General features: G+C 38.8%; 2 long non-coding RNA genes across 3 annotated transcripts in view; both read right to left on the bottom strand.

Annotated features, from left to right (window-relative positions):
- The window catches only part of LOC128099492 (uncharacterized), a 51951-nt gene that overhangs the window by 22216 nt on the left and 13499 nt on the right, over positions 1 to 16236 (bottom strand). The gene's annotated exons all lie outside the window — the stretch shown is intronic.
- On the bottom strand, positions 5759 to 10136 carry LOC128099493 (uncharacterized). Its single transcript, XR_008214544.1, has 2 exons — positions 9898 to 10136; positions 5759 to 6008 (listed from the first exon to the last, which is right to left on the bottom strand). It is a non-coding gene; the product is annotated as an uncharacterized LOC128099493 (long non-coding RNA).

Here is a 16236-nt window from a genome sequence, read left to right as displayed (position 1 = left end):
CACAAGGACACTAGCTCAATTATGTTCATAGCAGCTTTATTTGTAATAGCCAGAACCTGAAAACAACCTAGATGCCCCTCAATGGGAGAATGGATAAAGAAAATTTGGTCTATTTACACAACGGAGTATACTCACCTGTTAAAAACAATGACACCATAAAATTTGCAGGCAAATGGATGGAACTTGGAAAAAATCATTCTGAATGAGATAACCCAGACCCAGAAACACAAACATGGTATGTACTCACTCATAAGTGAATATTAGCTGTAAATGATAGCCAAGCTACAAAAGAGAGGTTAGGTAACAAGGAAGTCCCACGGAGGATGTATGGATCTCCCTGGGAAGGGGAAATACATCTCCTGGGTGGACTGGGAGAAGGTAGGGATGGGTGTTGGAGCCCATTTTGAGGTTCCTAGTGGCTTTACCCAGCAGGTCTGTATAGAGAGGATGATTGGACCATGGGGCCTGAGTGCAGGTGTCTGAGATGGTCTATGCTTAGCTGTGCTGAGGGGAGGTCTTTTGCTCCACCCCTTGGCATCCCTTTAAATACCCTAGGGCAGAGACAGTCGAGGCCAGATGAATTAGGATCCAGGTCCTCTTGGGGCTATCCTGTATTTTCTTTCTGTTTTTCTCCCCCTCTGTCCTTGTAACTAATATTTCTTGCTGCTCCTACTCAAGAGTACTCTGGGGAAATATGGGGGTGAGGGATGACCCCCCACAGATGGAAACTTGAGGGATTGGGTTAGGGGTGGATGGAGGAGGAGAGTACTGGAAGAGATGACTGGAAAGGGGGTCACATTTCAGGGTCAGGCAGAAAACTAGTACAAGAGAAACTCCCTGGAATCTACAAGGATGACCCCAGATAAGACTACTAGCAATAGTGGATATGTAGCCTGAACTAACCACCTCCTATGGTCAGATTGGTGGCTACTCTAATGGTCAACAGAGAGCCTTCATCCAATAACTGATGAGAACAGATGCAGAGACCCACAGCCAAACATTAAGCTGAGCTTGGGAATCCTGCTGAAGAGAGGGAGGAAAGATTGTAGAAGCCATAAGGGTCAATGACATCACAAAAAAACCCACAGAAACAACTAACTTGGCTCATAGAAGTTCACAGAGACTAAACCAACAATGAGGGAGCCTGCTTGGGACTGACATATGCCCTCTGTATATATGTGACAGTTGTGTACCTTGGTTTACTTGTGGGACTGCTAATAATGGGAGCCGGGGCTGTCCCTAAGGCTTTGGTTGGCTCTTGGGAATCTAGTTCTACTGGCTTGCCTTACCCAGCCTTAATATAAGGGGAAGTGCTTAGTCTTACTGCAACTTGATATGCCATGTTTTGTTGATACCCATGGGAGGCCTGCCTCTCTAGGAATAGAAACAGAGGAAGAGTGGATTGGGGCTTGGGGGGCGGTGGCAGAAGGAAGTGGGAAAGGAATGGGAGGTGAGGAGGGAGGGGAGACTGCAGTTGGTATATAAAAGTAGTTAAATAATCATTGTTTAAAAAAAAATTCTCTGCTCCATCTATACTTTCCTTGTTCATAATTTCAGGCACTCACTCACCTTTCTATTGTCTTCATGTTTGCCTTTTCCATAATGTCCTAAGTCAGAATCCAAATGTAGCCTTTGAGCTTGAGTCACTCATGAAACATATTTAAGCTTCCTTCTTGTATTTCTCATTACTTGATAACTATTTATTAATGTTGAATAATTTTTATTTTATGTATGCACATATATATATATATGTGTGTGTGTGTGTGTGTGTGTGTGTGTGTGTGTGTGTGTATGAATATTGACATTGAACCAAAGATAGATATATCTATATTATGCAATTTTATCATTCATTCCAGTAAGCACAGTGTTTTCAGTGGTAATAAATAGAAACTGGCATGCCATGATCACATGGATTAAAGCAAATGAAAGACAGGGACTGGAGAAATGGCTCATTGGTTAAAAGTAACACTATATAGACAAGCTGCCTATATGGATGTAGATAAATAGACAGAATATAAAAGAGGGCAGGAAAAGTTCCTGGCTACTGGGAGAAGGTCTAATATTACAGGCAGAACTTCAAAGTTGTTGTTGGAATATCTACAGTGACCTCTACATAACTGTAGATACTGAAATATTTTATATCTGTCCTATATCCTTAAAGTGTTGGTAGTGTGTGTGTGTGTGTGTGTATGTGTGTGTGTGTGTGTGTGTGTGTGTGTGTGTGTGTGTGTGTGTGTGCATGTACGTGCACTCACCAGAGCATACATTTGAAAGTTGGAAGACAATTTTCAAGGGTTAGTTTCCTCCTTCTGCCATCATAGTTTCCAAGAATAGGATTTAGGTCATTAGGTTTGTCAGAAAAAAACCTTTGACCTGTGACCCTTGTTGCCAGCCCTTATAGTCTTTAAACAGCCTCTCGATGACTTACAACTAACATAACTCATTTCTCAGGAAATAATTGTCATACTAGTATTTGGAGAATATTCCCTAAAACCTGTCTATATATTTTCACTACAGTTCCAATTTTCAAACACTTTTTTAATGTTCTGTGGTTGGTTAGAGTTGTGGGTATGGAAACAGTGGATAAGTATACTTTTTAACCCCCCACAGCACCTATTGCTTACTCAGTTCTTAATGTCATTACCTAAGAGAGAACTGATAATAAAGAGGGAGGAAGAGGGAAATGGGGAGGGGGCACAGGGAGAGAGAACCAATCCTTTCCTTCTGACTTCAGGATAAATCTAAAACTTTTATTAGATCCAGAAGATTCTGGAGAAAAACACCTTACCATACTATGTGGGACACACCTTATTCACTTACTTTATTATGTTTGCAATGACTCCTGGTCCTAGCAAAAGCCGCTGAGGGAGACCAGAGACACTGAAGGGCAGGGCTACAGTTGGTTGTGTAAGGCTTAGTACAATTAGAAAACGGTGTTCTGATTTCATCAGAAATAAAAACTCCTGGTGCTTGTCCCTTTGAATTTCATGTCCTGCCTCAATAATGTGCAACACTGGTGTTCCCATCTGCCCCTGAATTATACAATGGTGGACCACAGAACTCTTCACAAGGCCCTGAAGTTTTGCAAAATCTGTCCAACCTCACCTTACACATCTCTTCTTACATACTGTGCTTGCATGGGCCAGAGAAGGAAGTTAGATTTTCTCTACTCCTTATATCCTTTTCTAAGAAAAGCCTAGAAGTACTGACTCAAGCAATGGTTCAGAAGGGGACAAGCTCGTTACATGTGGCAATACTTCCTTAGGAATAAAAAGGCAGAATTAACATATATTGAGTACTTCCTTGCTTTGACTTTCAAGGAAGCCAAACCTATTCTAAGAGTTTTGTTTTTCCTGAATTTTGGATTCATATTTCTGCTCCAGATTCCACTAGTATCAGAGGTGGATTTATTTCAACAATTTTTTCTGTCTATCTGTTGTTTGGATAAACACCCCCAAGTTTAGGGCTATATCATAAGTCCATTATATTCTCCTGTGTCTACTCTAGGACAGAATATAATCAATTTTCACCTGTTAGTGTGTAACTCCTACTGGGTTCTCCATATCCATTCATCTATAACCCCATTCCACAGTAATCCTGTCTCTCTGTCTTGTGGGAACTTCAAGTAGGTAAATCAGGAGCTGGAGAGATGGATTATCAATTAAGAACACAGCTTTTTCAGAGGACTGGGTTTGATACCTGCACTCATGTAGCAGCTCACAATTATCTGTAACTCTAACCCCAGGAGATACAAATGCATTCTTATGGCCTCTGCAGGTACCAGACCCTCATATGGTGCACAGACATACAGGCAAAACCCCCATACATACAAAATAATTTTTATACAATGCAAATCAAACTATAAATACAATTTACATGGTGTCTTAATCCTTCAATTCTGACTAGGGGATAGCTACAAAACTCAAAACTCATCAGATCTTAGACATTCTGAAGAACATCCCTACTGTTCAGGTGAGGAATGCCTTCATTGCCTACAGCTGTAGCTATAACAACCTATGGTACTGGCAGATGCCCAAGATAGGAGACTAGAGGAAGGAAATGATGGACATACTGTTAGTTTGTTCATGTGACACAACTGGATGCAAGTTAGAAAATAATGCTTACCGCTGTGCTAAGGAATTTTAGAGAAAATGAATCATTTGAAAGATAAATCAGACAAAAATCCCTTCAGTACTTTAAATGCAGGTTGCCTCACTAAAGTACAAAAATTCAGAATTGGACTTTCTGGGTCAATATGGTAGTTTGAATGTAATTGGCTCCCATAAGCTCATCGGGAGTGGCACTATTAGGAGGTGTGGTTTGCTAAAGTAGGTGTGGCCTTGTTGGAGGATATGTGTGGGAACAGGCTTTGAGGTCTCCTATGCTTAAGCTATGCCTACCTAGTTCAGGTCACTTCCTGTTGCTTGCCAATCAAGATGTAGGATTCTCAACTCCTTCTCCAGTACCATGTATGCCTACATGCGACTATGTCCTGCCATGATGATAAATGGACTAAACCTCTGAACTGTAAGCCACACCAAATAAATGTTTTCCTTTTTAAGAGTTTCTGTGGTCACGGTGTTTCTTCACAGCAATAGAAACCCTAATTATGACAGGGTCATAGGCCATTGGGCAGAAAACTAACTCCATCACCCAAGCAGAATGCTTTTTCCTCAGAATTAAAGTCAGGGTCTTTCTCCCTTTCTTAGTCTTGTCTACTTATATTGGAATGACTTTCTTTCTTTGCCCTAAGTGTTTCCCAGGTTTATTTAGTGTTTGGTATTATGAAGTTATTGCACATTTATTATTTGTTTACTTTTTCCAAAATTTTATTTTTTATTTTAAATGTGTGTGCATGCACACTTGTGTGTGTGCATATGAATGCAGAACACACAGAGGTCAGTGGATGTCATCAGACTCCCTTGAGATAGAGTTACAGGTAGTTGTAAGTCCTGACCCCCAACCCCCCGCAACAACATGGATGCTGGGAACTGAGTTTGGATCATCAGCAAAAGTAGTACTCATTCTTGTCAGCTAAGCCATCTCTCCAGATTCTTGTTTATTTATTGTTTTCATTTTTTAATAACATAGGCCTCATTAGGCAACACATTGTATGAGGTTACAATTCTGTACTTCTTATTCATCATCATCACATCTGTCTCAGCAGTTACCTGAACTGAATAGAGATGCAACACATATATAACAAATAAGCCCTTCACTGGGGGTAAAGTTGCTTTCCATCCAAGGTACAAGATTGTGTAATAAAAAATTTGTTATAAATGCTATGTCTGGGTTCCACCTCAGAATACCCAATTTAAATGCTCAGAAGTAAAGAGCAGCCATAACAGTTATTGAAATTTCCTGTGGACTTGAGGATTTATAAATGGAACTGACTCCTCCATCCCCTGCCCTGTTTCATTATTTCTAAAAATACAAAGTACATTAGAATCACCTGTGGATTCTGTTAAGCATGATTTCTAATTTAGAACATCGAGGAACAGATTAAATTGCTTTAGGAAGCTTCTAGGTATAGCTAGCTAGGGCCTCTAACCCACTGGCCACTTTGTGTATCTAAGGTGACAAGACTGTTAAAACCTGATTCTTCTAGTTCCAGTTAAGTAAGGTGTAGCAAAAGTAAAGCTGCATGGACCACATACTGTTATGAAGCTGCAACAGTCGGGTTAGTTGAGAGAGGAAAGGGCCATATAAAATCAATATCAACAATGCATTGGATTCAAAAAAGAAAGAAAGAAAAGAAAAAATTGTAAATTTCCATTTATTTCAGTTACATTTAGTTGTTCTTGAACCCCATCATTATAAAGCCACTATCACGGCCACATCCTGTGAAGGGAGCTGGGAGTGTTTTGGCTGTCAGCAATGCTTGTGAAGCCCAAGATCCTGTCACAACCGATGACATTTGTCCCACAAACTGAACAAAATGATAAGTGGGTTGCTGAAACTTGTGTGACATCCAGCCACTGGCATGGAACTTTCTTGTCTTCTCATTACTGGGGTGGTACATGAAGGGGAAAAAAGCCTGCTGAGAATCATTCCAAAGAGAATCTACTCCAGACCACCCCCCAAAAATTGGCAAAGGTTAGTTTAACTACCATCTGGTTTTAATTGTTTGTGCTTCTGTAACCAACTGAAAATTATCCTCTTGTTTGAATTCCATGAAAGAATGGGGAATTTTTTTCATCTATATAAAACAGATTCCCAAAGGGATAGGAATGAAACACCACACTGAAGCTATCTGTCTTTCAAAATGAGTCTTCAAATTCATGCAAAAGTTGGGAAAATCTTACTCTATTTTTAATATTTAAAATACAAGTAGGGAATGGTAGTGCATATCTGTTATCTTAGCCCTGTGGAGGCAGGGGCAGGTGGATCCCTGTGAGTTCGAGGCCATCCTGGTTTATATAGTGAGTTTCAGGTCAGACAGGGCTACATAGTGAGGCCCTGTCAGGGAAAAAATTAAAATCCAAATGACACAGAATGATCTATTTAATGCATAAAATATGTAATCATTTGTGCTTCCTAATTGCTAGTTATCCACTGTTTTGTCCCCCAGTTAGGGATCTAGCGTGATGTTACCAGGAGGTGACAATGGTGGCACCTTGAAGAGTGTTGTCTACACATGGTATTGGCATAAAACCAAACAGATTGATCAATGGAATCAAATTGAAGAACAAGACTCATGGATACCTGAATTTTGACAAAGAAGCCAAAATTACACAATGAAAAAAAGAAAGCATCTTCAACAAATGGTGCTGGTCTACCTGGATGGCAGCATACAGAAGAATGTAAATAGATCTATATCACCCTGCACAAGATTCAAGTCCAAGTGCATAAAGGACCTCAACATAAATCCAAATACACTGAGCCTGACAGAAGAGAAAGTAGGGAAGAGCCTTGAATGCATTGGCACAGAAGACAACTTCCAAAATAGAATAACAATAGCACAGTCACTAAGATCAATAATTAATAAATGAGACCTCATGAAACTAAAAGGCTTCTGTAAGGCAAAGGACATCATCAATATGACACAAAGACAGCCTACAGAATGGGAAAAGGTCTTCACCAAACCCCCATCTGACAGAGGGCTGATTTCCAAAATAAATAAAGAACTCAAGAAACTAGACATATTACAAATAAAGCTACTATGAACATAGTTGAGCAAATGTAGTATAACTGAGCATCCTTTGGGTATATGCCCAAGAGTGGTATAGATGGGTCTCAAGGCAGATTGATTCTCAGTTTTCTGAGAAACCTCTATATTTATTTCAAAAGTGGCTTTACAAGTTTGCACTCCTCCCAGTAATGGAGGAGTTTCCCCTCGCTCCACATCCTCTCCAGTGTGAGCTGTCATTTGTGTTTTTGATCTTTGACATTCTGAGGTGTAAGATGGAAACTCAGAGTCATTTTGATTTGCATTCCTCCATGGCTGAGGATGCTGAACAATTCTTTAAGTGTTTCTTACTCATTTGAGATTCTTCTGTTGGGAATCCTTTATGTAGACCTGTACCTCATTTTTTTTAATTTGATTATTTGGTTTGTTGATGTCTAGTTTCTTGTCATATCCATTGCTGTCATCCTTGTTCAGCTCACAACTGGGCAGTCATGTTGGTGAGACTTTATGGGTGCAGTCTTTAATATTATTGGGAGACAAACATCTCATAGCAAACTCCCTGATCCTCTGGTCCTTACAATCTTTCTGCTTCCTCTTCTGCAAGGTTCCCTGAGCTTCAAATGGGGAAGTGTTTTGTAGATGTATCCATTGGGACTGGGCTCCACAACTCTGAATTTTGGTTTGTTACACACAACACACACACACACACACACACACACACACACACACACACACACACACACATTTATTTTGTGTTTCTGTGTGTATGACACATCATTGGAGGTCAGAGCACAACGTGAGGAGCTCAGTTCTACAGTGCAGGTTCTGAAGACTGAATTCAGGTTATCATGTTTGGCAGCAAGTACCATTAGTTCCTAAGCAATCTCTTCATCACACGCCAAACCCATATCTTCTTTAATCATTTAGTTTCTTCATTCTAACTGCTGACTCACTTTCTCACTGCATTTAAATATTCTCTAATTTTATATTTCAATGATGTGAGACTTACTCTGGGATGTTATTCTGCCCACTGATTGACAGTATTGGGTTGGCTTACCATTGTTTGGTGCTGGCTCCCACACCAGAACTATGTCTTCACTTACAATAATATAGAGAATGAAGGAGAAAGTCTAGACACAGCAGGGCAGATGCACACATGAACGGACAGAGGTTATGACATCACCCACAAGGTCTACACAAGCTTACGTCAGAAAAATCCCACCAGGGAGGAGAGGACGTGGATACAAATTCCTACTCCTAGCCTAGGAGACATTATTAGCAAATTATAGGTTAAGATAGATAAAGTCAGTTTTTGTCAGTGACAACCAGACTCCAGGGCAGACTCCATGCTCAGGAGCAGACAGGTAACACAAACCGGGCTCCATGTTTTATTTTGCTTTGTTAAGAATAAGAGAAAATATGATACTGAGTGGGTATAGAGTTAGGGAGGATTGGTGGATTTCGGGGAGGATTATAAATATGATCAAAATATATTGCATGAAATATTCAAAAAAATAAAAGTATTAGTTAAAAATGTCTAACTAGTCTTTTGTTTGAACATACAAAACGGAATATATTAGCCTCTAGTTCCTTTCAAGTAGGTCATGATGGAAAGATGACATATTAGTTAATTTTTTGTTGCTACAATCAAATATCATGACCAAAAGCAACTTATAGAAGAACTTATTTAGCTTAGATGTCCAGAGCATCTAGAACAGCAGAAAAGGCATGTTGACAGAAACAGGAAGTCAAGTGATCATATCTCAATCACACACAGGCAGTCAAGAGAAGTAGGAAGTGGGGCAGGTTATAAGTCCTCAAAACCCACATCCAGTGATATACATCCACCAGCAAGGCTGCACCTTCTTAAGGAGAAAAACCTCCCCAAACAGCACCACCAACCAGAGACTGAGTATTCTAAGACATGAGCCTCTGAAAGACACTTTTCATTCAGTCTAATACAGATAGACAACTGAAAGCCTTGAACACATCAATTACTTAGGGAAGACAAAATGAAACAGAGAAACCAGAGCTGGAACAGTGGATGCATTCCTGTGAATGGTCTTCACTGGAAAAGAGCACCACAGCTAGAGATTGCTGTGGACTCAAGGGTCCAACCACTCAGATTAACCTTATAATATGATAAAGACAAAAGAATAAGAAACTAGATCATTCAAAAGCACCTGATAAGTGATAGCTAGATTTGATTTTTACAGCAGGGGATGAATGTTACCTTTAGTATCCAAGAGACTTGTAAAATGAATAGAATAAATAGAAATAATGTTTTTGTAAAATAGCATTTATAAATATAAATATTTAGGCAGAAATACATGCCTCTAAGGTCCCATGAAACAAAAGAAAAAGCTACATTTCTCTATTCCATGGATACATATTAAAAATTATATGCACTAATCAATAAAGTGTGAAGGGGCTGATGAAACAGACTGTATTTTTCTAGGACAGTAATTTTGTTCTATGAATTATTTATAAGGAAAGTGAAGTAGAAACAAAAGAAATATGAAAGCATAAGGCTTACCTTATCAGTCATAATCTTTCAAACATCAGCAATGAAGTTATAATCATCTACCTCATGCTGGGCCATCAAGGAATAAGTAACAATGTGTCATGTAAAAAGTGTATCATAATATGTAAAAGAAATTAATCCCTGTTGAGTTACTAAGTATCTGCTGTGAGTTTTCCTTAATTCAGGCCTCTTCTCCTCAGAGCAAAGTAAAAGAAACAAACAAATAAAATGGGTAAAAGCATACTTGCAGGAGTGAGTTTGTCCAGTAAGGGCATCTTCTGCCTGTGATCTCTCTTGGATGCTGGACAGCGTGAGCAGCAAGGGTGCTAAAATCCATAGCCATTCACACTTCTTTCTACATGCAAGGAGAGCGAGACCTGATTATCTGGAAGCTTAGTAACAGCTGGTTACTGGCAGTATCAAAATATGGATCATTGCTTCCTAGCAATGTTTCCTTTCTCCTACTCCCCACTTTTGTAACAGTCGGACGCTTGAAGATTACAGAAGAAACTTCAAGGCTCCACTAGGTGTGTCTTTGATGATGTTTTCAGATCTGAGTGGCACCATTCCATGGGCTGAAATCCCAGATGAAATAGAAGGCAGGGAGTTGGGTGGAGAGAAAGGAATCCAAGTTTAGGCATTTTCTTTTCTCTGTTTCCTGTCCTACTATGATTTACTATGACTTTATGCCTCCCCTTTCATGATTGAATAAACTACATAACCCAAAGTCTGAATAAGCCAATACTACTGTCAGCTGTTTTTGTCAAGCAGTGTTTAACCAAGACATTTTATTTCTTTCAATTAAAATCTAATTATATCACTCCTCTTTCCCTCTCTTCCCTCCAATACCTCCTACGTTTCCCTCACTCCCTCTCAAATAGATGGCTTTGCTTACTTTTATTATGGTTGATACACACACACCACACACAAATATCTAAATACAACCTGGTGAGTCCACTTGTGTGTGTGTGTGTGTGTGTGTGTGTGTGTGTGTGTGTGTGTGTGTGTGTGTGTGTGATTTAAGATCTCAGGACTGATCACTTTGGATTGGATAGCCTGTTAAGAGGTTCCTCTCTGGGAGAGGTTAATTGTCCCTCTTGCAGCAGTCATCAGTTGCTTATAGTTTTTTTGTTTTGTTTTGTTTTGTTTTGTTTTGTTTTGTTTTGTTTTGTTTTGTTTTGTTTTGTTTAGGGTGGGACCCATGAGATTTCTCTCCTCTATGTTAGCATCTCTCTTGATATTGTCTTGCTCATTTTTTTTTTTAAGGAAACCATGTTGTTGAAGCATCATGGCTGTAACTTCCTTATCATTTCTAGTACATTCAATCTCACATCAGACTAGACTTCTTGGTCCTCTGACACTTACGATCTTTCTTCCCTCTCTTCCATGATGTTACCTAAGCATTAAGTGCAGGAGTTTTGTTCTAGATGTATCCATTGGGGTTTGACTTCCAAAGATTTGTATAAAATACAAGTTCATATGTATTGCATATGATTATAAATAAATATAAAATAATATGATCCTTCAAGGCTTTACACAGCATTTTTGGTATTATTTTACCCTCCTCTCTCCTTTTCTTTCTGTATTGCTCTCCCACTGCCCTCCTTAATTATAGGCCCTCTTCCTCTTTTTCCCATTTTGTCACAGCCAAGGAAAGTTAACTACAAAGTAAGTAACATGCATAACAAAATCAGACTTCAGTTGTGCTGTCTTTCACTGTTAGCTTAAGCAGGTGTTATTGATGTTATAAGATGATTGATTATATGACCCTTAGTTGGTACAATGACTACAGAAATTGTCACAGGTAGTAAGAGCTAATATTTTGGGGGTACTTACTATGGAACATACCACCTTATAGAGGTTTTCTGTGCATTAACCTACTTACTGACTTAAGCACACATTCACATTAACATTATTATTATTATCAATTTCTACAAGGAGGGCAGCAATATACTGTGAGATTAAGCAAATAACATAATCATACTGTCAGATAATACCATTTGTCATTTTTAAAATATAAAACCTAAGCTGAATATACCAAAAAACGTAAGTTGCTGTGCTGTATTTTGTCCTTGAGGGTGATTTGAAAAGATAAAACAAAACAAACAAACAAAACACCTTTGTTGAGAAGAAGAATGTGAAATGTTGCCCATGTATGAATATGTCATGACTCCATAAGGATGACTCAGGCTCAAAGAATAATACATGGAACAAACTGTAGGCTAAGATCTAGTTCTCAGTTTTGGGGTCTTATGACTTGCAAACAGCTCACATTTCTTTCTTTAATCTTTGAATTCTCAGAGTGAGACCAAGAATGATTAACTTATAGTTGCCTATTGTTTTGGCATATTGATCTAGCCTGTGAACCATGGAAACACTAGCCCCACATGGCAGGATTTTATATTGAGGAAGTAGAGTAAAGGCCTCTTCCTTCTAATTTCCCTTTCTCGTGTTTTTTTTTTGTTTGTTTGTTTGTTTTCTTCCTATTTAAGGGAGATTGAGAGATTCTCCTTTCTAATAGACATGCCTTTGTGTTCTTTAGTCATGCTTCTGGGGGTTGGTGAGCTTCTCTTCACATGAGGAAATTCTCTTTCACAGAAATGTGTTCTAACAGTGGGTCACTGAATTGCCAGGATGAGCTTTAGTTAAGGAAGTGAGGGTAGAGATTTTTAAATTATTGAAGTACAATGGGGACATTACATTTCTATCATTCCCAGGGAAAGACTGCTGGAGAATTCATCATTTGTAGATTTATTTTCTTACAAAACTTGTCTCCTTTTAACTTGTCTTCATGAAAATTTCATTGGTTCAGTTCCCATAAAAACATCATTTATGCTAGTTGTAATGACAGTCAGAGTGTGTACAATGTCATACTGTGCTAGAGAAAGCTGCCAGCATTTCATAAAACATATGTGAACAAAATCCTGGGCACTCTGCCCCCTTCACTGAATTAAGGCTTTGAGTTATTAGAGGGTCAAGGGTGTCACTTCCATCATCATGTCTTAAAAATCATGGGGAGGGGGTAAAAATGTAGCTCCAGAGGCAGAATGTTGGGGGACATTAGATCACATTATGGACCCTGAGTTTTTGTTTATATTAATTAAATAAAATTAACCTTGGGTCAGATGACTGAGTTAGCATAGTTGACAAAAATTAATAATAGACCATCAGAGGGCATCTGGAAGAGAGAGAGAGACCACTGGAAATAGTAGGGAGGACCTTGGAGTGGCACTTTTGTTTGTTTTGTTTGTTTGTTTGTTTGTTTGTTTGCTGGAGTAGAAGGACACTCTCTTTCAGAGATGCCAGCAAGGAGATCAGGATAGCTAGATGCTACTTAACCTCTCTGAGTAGCAGGTTTTCACCCCAGCCTTTTCATCTCAAATCTTATTTATAAATAAAATGGTAGAGATTTAATTAAAGCTATCTTTAGTGGCAGTGGCAGAGCCAGTGCCTCGGGGAACAGAATCTCCACCAGGCTGCAGCCTGAGTGGCTGGGCTGCTGCTAGAGAAGCAGGCCATTAACTGCAGTCACAATTGCTGGCTCAAATTGAAGTGCAATAAGGCACAGCCACTGTGCTGAAGACAAAACAATAGCAGAACAATTGTTTATTAGAACATAAACTGCGCATGGTAGTTCATGTCTGAAATCCCTCCAATTGAGAGGCAGGAGTATCTCAGATTACAGTAATCCTTGAATACAAAGGTTCAAGGCCAGCCTGTGCTACATGAGACCTTCTTTTAATACATAAAATGTAAGGATAATTTCACCTGTCTCCAGAAAGTACTGAAATGGTGGAGAATAGTGACTAATAGAAATACTTGACATGGTTTTGAGTTTTCTGGGCCCCCCTCTTCATACACTGTAAGGAAATCAGTTTTCTTGAATACTGACTGGACTCCACTTGAATTTAATTTGAGGGGTCATTTTCATTTTGGAGGGCTTTTTATAATTATTTAAACACTACAGAAAAACATCAGGGACAGGTGATATTACCAAGAGCATTCTCTTCCCAGCACAGAATTGTGATGGCTTAAAGAACAGACTACATAGGAGGTACACATTAGATGGATGACAATAGCCAAAGCCAGCACATAAGAGGAACACCCATAAGACCACTACAGTGATGGATCCTATAATTTCCACCAACTAAGTAATGGAAACATCTTAGGATGGGTTTCACATTCAAAAGACATAAAACAATAAAAGAAGCATCCCTTCTACCTAAGTATTCTGATGCATAATGCTTACATTAATAGTTTGATTATGAAATAGTCCAAAAACCAAGGAGAAGAAAGAGACTAAAAATTATTGAAACAATCCAAACTATCCAGCCACATGGGAAGGAAAAGGCAACACCTGTAAGAAACGTCTTTGTAGTCAAATGTTTACCCCAAATATTACTGTATCTCTCTTACCATAAAACAAAGATGCTATTTGATTTTACCTCTAAAAAGCATAAAAATCTTTATAAATACCAATGAAAGTTCTCAGCAAATTTATTACTAGATGTAGGTATGGGTTGTCTGACTACCATATTCCTCTGTTTTTACCTCCAAAACAAATCCAACAAAAGAAGATGTGTGAAGGCTCTGAGACCACTGATATGGGTCTGTGCAGCAGGAGTTTCTCAACTGCTTCCCATTGTATTAGGAGACAATCTACACTCTTCAACTGGCCTATGATGACTTTGTCATTTCTAATGGTGGCTCATAGAACTTTCAGAATATTCAACAAGTTCCTAACATCTTTGATTATTTGTCTGTTTTATTTATAAAAGATTTCTCATCTATATTTTTTCTTTGACTGATCTCATTTTACCAAAAGTCTTTTCTTCTTAATAAATGTCTCCAACCATCTCCTGCATGTATATAAATGTCCTTGCATGCACATTAACATTTCCATAGCATCCTTATATAGTTACTTTTGTATCGCTGTTTGAAGTTTCCTTAAAACAACCCACAGGAGGCAAAATCGATCTAGGCACATGGTTTCAAACAAGGCAGTCCATGGTTTCTTGGCTTCATACACTTAAGCAAAAATCATTATGGTGATATGAGCATGTGGCAAAGTAGAGAGATTCACTTCATGGTAGAGTATGATTAGAAATAAGGAGAAAAAACAAAGGAGCCAAGGAAAAAATGCCAGGGATTCAATCTCAGTGACTATTTGCTCCAGTGAGACCCACACTCCTAATGTTTCCATAACTTTCCAAGACAGCACTCTAGACTTTAACATATGCAAACCATACCAGTCCTATTGACCGGGAGCATGTAATTACTTTCATTTTTCCTTTTCCTCCTTGGCATCCTCTGCAGGTTGTGGTACCCAAGAATACATTAGTCTGATCTTCTACACCCTTCTTTTCCTGCCATCTGCTTTTGCTGAAGGTGCACAACATGTGCTTCATAGCTGTACTCAATAAGTATTTGTTGTGTTCATAGAAATACTGATGATTCCATAGATGCTTAGAAAATAACATTTATTATGAATATTTAAAGTAAATCTTTGGCTTAAGAAAGAATGGGATTGCCTTTGTGTGGATCATAGTGATACACGTGAAATTAAAGTACTAATTGTGTACTAATCTCTCCTCTATTCTTGTTAATCGGATTCCTAGTAAACAAAGGAAGAGCAACAGATGAGGAATATAATGTATCTATCATAGTATCTTTTTTTGTTGCTATGATAAAATACTATGACCAAACATTTATAGTTCCAGAGCGGGGAGAAAGACGTGATAGCAGGTAGAGAAAGACAGCAGCAAGGGCAGGATACTGATAGGTACCATTGCACCCAACATACTAAGGAAGCAGAGTAAAGCAGATGTGAGTCTAGGATATAAAATTCAAGGCCCACCCTCAGCTACCCATTTCTTTCAATGACACTTCACTCCTGAGGGTTCCATAAACTTCCTGAATGGTGTGCCTCCTTGGGAGCTAAGTTTTCAAATATGTAAATCTAGGAAGGACATTTCACTCTCAAAACAAAACATCCTTAATTAATTTTTCTCATTACTCATCCAACCACTGCTTTTAAGATTATTTCATAATCTTCTTCTCCTCTGGATAACCTGGCTCTAGGGATCTCTCATATCTTTTATTGTCCATCCAGATGTAATTGTACATGATGAAGACTGGAATGTGCCCAAGATGAATTGTCAGAGGCCAGTGGTCCTGATGCACGGCTTTTCCCACAAGCATTTAACTTAAATCATCTGTGCCACATCTCATTAGAATCTTCAACTCCATATTCTCAGAATCCTGAAACTGATCAGTACTGGGGAAACTGTCTCACATTCATCTCTCATAAGGATTTTGAAGTTTATACATCCAGGGTGTCAGCTCATTAATTGATAATGACACATGGGCACAGAACAGCCCTGCCTTTGATATGAGTCCAGCTAGTACTTTCTCTTTGTAGCCCTGCTACAAAGAATCCAAATTATCAGAAGTTTGCTTGCTTAGTGAAGTCTGGAATCTGAACAAAGAGATTTATGCTAATATTGAAGGACGTCAGGCTCTGATAGCCATGTTGTCCCTTTTATACAACAGGGCTATAAATAAGTCAACAATAAAATCTATC

The sequence above is a fragment of the Peromyscus californicus genome, unplaced genomic scaffold (assembly GCF_007827085.1).
Source record: "Peromyscus californicus insignis strain IS unplaced genomic scaffold, ASM782708v3 Scaffold_6__1_contigs__length_162567912, whole genome shotgun sequence".
Taxonomy (NCBI): domain Eukaryota; kingdom Metazoa; phylum Chordata; class Mammalia; order Rodentia; family Cricetidae; genus Peromyscus; species Peromyscus californicus.
This window is presented reverse-complemented; position numbering and strand designations above follow the sequence as displayed.